The sequence below is a fragment of the Microtus oregoni genome, unplaced genomic scaffold (assembly GCF_018167655.1).
Source record: "Microtus oregoni isolate MIOR12 unplaced genomic scaffold, Mior012 000067F_004, whole genome shotgun sequence".
Classification (NCBI taxonomy): Eukaryota; Metazoa; Chordata; class Mammalia; order Rodentia; family Cricetidae; genus Microtus; species Microtus oregoni.
In genome coordinates, this window is record NW_024543957.1 from 241,449 (window position 1) to 244,885 (window position 3,437).

Genomic DNA, 3,437 nt, shown 5'->3' on the forward strand with positions numbered 1-3,437 from the left:
GTCGCTCAGGGGATGGATTTTTATCATCATTATTATTAATTTTTGGAAGAGTAAATTGCCATTGTCGTCTAGGGGCTACCTTTAGCTTAACTTTTCACTAGCTGCTCTGAACAGGGGGATGTTGCAGCTGTCACTGAGGCGGGGAGGGGGGGGGGGAGAGTGTCCTGCTTCCTGCATTGCACTGGAGATGATGGGCAAGCAGGTTGATCTCTGCTTTTTATCTTACTGCACGAATGGTATGTGGCATTTCGGCAGCTGTTTTTCACCTTCTGAATTAAGTCACTTTTCTGGCTTTCCAAAGTTGCCCTCCTCCAGGAACCCCTGCCCAAGAAGGGCTTGGAGAGCAGCATTTAGGCCGTACACACCCGTGAGCCTGTCAGGGAAGGGTGAAGGCAGCCAGGCCGTGGCCCGGCAAGAAGAGTGTCATGGCGTGTGAACGAACATCAGCATCACGCATGCCACACTAGCTTGTGGTCTGTCGTCCACGGTAACCAAGTCAGAGTACCACACGCCCCTCAAGCTGAGACAGCTTTTTTTTATTACTTGTGTAGGTGACCCTAAAACAGCATTACAAGAGAGACATCGTCAATTCTTTGCCGGTGTATAGAGTCAGTTCATGCAAGCAAGGATGTCCGACAGCATTCCTTCTTTGTGGTACAAATGAACTGCTTGGTTTTTGAGGTTTCCAGAAAACGGTTTGTCAGTTCAGTGGTGGTCACTCGTCAAAGCACGATGCCCCCGTTTCTGTATTGCTAGCACAGAGGAGGTAGAGGCGGGAGAAACCAGAACTGGAGGTCGTGCTCGCTTACCTCTCAGGTTTGAGACCGGCCTGGGCTGCGCAAGAGGCGGTCTAAAATTTAAGAAAAGAAAAATAGAACAAAGAACAAAATGAACACCAGATCTGTACATACTCCTTCCTGTTACCGTGTAGGTGGTATGTCAGGGATGAAAGAGCGCCTCTTCCTGTGGATACTTGATTTAAAGTGATACCATTTCCTTTGTCGACTAGGGGACATTACCCGGTCCTTCCTGGCAAAGAGGAAGCAGTTTGAAAAGGATATACATGCCTCTTTCAGAATCCTGAATGCAAACCTCCACAGTATTTTCAAAGCGCAGCAGAAGTCAAGGTAAAGTTGTGACCGACCCTCTGTAAAGGAAACCTGTACCGCTTTCGCTCTTCCTTCCAAAGTCACTCCCGCCTGCCATTGTGACACTGTGCTGAGTGGAGTCGCTAATGGGACCTAGGTAGCACTGCATTTTCTCTGTGAGCTAGTCCTGTCCATAGCTGGAGGACCGCCCCCCTCGTTTATGCCGCTCAGGTGTGTTAGCTGCAGCAGGACTGGTAAGAGAACAGTTCCTCACCGGTCAGATGACAATACAGATAATGTCCTGTGAGGAAGGCCAGGCCTCTGTGGTCCTCAAAACTGTACCTTTTAGGATGTGCCATCGGCGCTCTCTTTGGTAAATCGTCGTCCCCGTGTGGGGAAATGGTTCTGTGCACTCTTTGTGTATGTGACTCCGAGAAGATGAAGGGTATGTTGCCTTCAGTACACGGACTTGGGCTTTCAGGATATCTAGGTTACTCCATAAGGGGAAGGGAAGATGAATCTAATTTTAAGCCGGAAATGCAATCTTGGGAAACGTATGCCTCCGAGCATCCTCGGCGTGCGAGAGGGAAGACGCACAAAGTGATGACACCGGTAGCAAATTAAGACAAGTTCTTCTGGGACGAGAGTGATATTTCCGCCTCTCAGGAGACAATTTAATTCATGCCCCCTTTCTCTTTTGCGCCTGGCTCTTGTCTCAAAATGTGAAGTGTGTGCATGCGTCCTTGCCGTAGCCTCACACAGCGTGACAGTGCTCAGTAATTGTGACTGTGTTTCACAGGCAAGAGCTTCACGCCATGCACTCCCAGATGTTTGAGTCGCTGCATCAGGGGTGGCTGGACGATGTGGAGAGTTCAAGGAAGCAAGAAGATCACCTCGCTGTGAGTGTCGCTCTTAGCTTGGAATAGAGCCACCTTGTCTGTTTCCGAAGTGGCGGGGCTTTGATGCTTTGATGCTGCATATCGCCACGGAAAGGGACCCGACAGGACAGGACGGGACATGAGCATCGGGAGACAGGGAGGGTGGTGCTTGTGTCCCCGAGAGACTGGCCGTCCTCTCCAGCTTGCTTCTTTTTCTGTGGAGGGGTGGTGTGGTCATGGCTTAGGAGCCAGCATAGGAGGGAGGCGGAGTAGGCACTGCTTGGAGAGCGCAGGAGAAGGTATGGGCTTGGGTGCTCAGAGGGAAAGCTATACCATCCGTGCAGTGCAGATGCCAAAGGTGCAGGACAGGGTGAGGGTGCGGTCCCAGGTAGACTTCTGACACAGTGACGAGGGAGGCAGAGTGAGAGCAGTGCCTGTGGCTGTGGCAGAGCAGGTGGAGGCTTAGCGTTCAGAGGTAGCTAAGTGTTCATGGACACAGACTAGTGCTGTCTTTGAGGAGTCTTTCATCCTGATGGAGGACAGGGCGGTACTCCCAAAGATGCTGACTTCCAAAAGTAGGGAAGCAGAGCCTGGAATCTGAGGGAGATGGAGACAGATTCCAGTCTGGCGGTGAGGAGCATGTTCTCCGGACCCCACTGATTGCCATGCAGCCATAGTCCTGCTGCTTGCTCCTCATGAAAACTCAGAAAATGAGTCACCTCCCTGCCTCAGTTTCCTAGGAGGGTGAAAGCAGAGCCGTGAAGAATCCCCGCCTTTCTAGACTTTGTGTATCGAGTGCTTGCAGTTTTTGACATGTTGCTGTGGAATGTTTGACCACAGGAGCTGCAGTATGTTTGCTATTCGTCTTCCCTGCCCTTCTTATTAGGTCGATAATACAGTTGATGGGATGATGTCACACTCCGGGGAATGACTGATTGATGAAGAACTTTTGGGGGGGGGAGGGTTGGGAGAAGGGATTCCTTGGAAGCTAGTCCGTGCCCTCGGTGTCTTCAAAATACTTTGTGAATAAACAAAGGAACGTTTTGTGCTTAATTTTGGCGAGTGAGGAGGGAATCCACAGATGAGGTGGGGCTTATGTTAATTTCAAACTGAATAACGATTTTATAGTATTTTTGCACCAGCTAGACGGACTATCTCCCTCTGTGACAGGTCAGGTCTTGTTATGTTGCTTTTGGCACTGAAGGGCATGTCTTCAAACGCGTTCTTGAAATGTCAGCACACAAAACATCACGGGAAGCGATTTCTGTGACTGGCAGCAGGGTTGGATGTTCAGTTGTACTGACATTTTGTCATTATTCTCCTACGTTTCAGCTTATAACTTGGAAGCAGATGAAGATTTTACAGAAAGCTATAGGGGATCACGAAACTACGATTGGAAACGCTAAAGATTTACGTGACACATTTTTGAAGGTCTGGTAGATTGCACTTGTCAACAGAACACACCCCTATG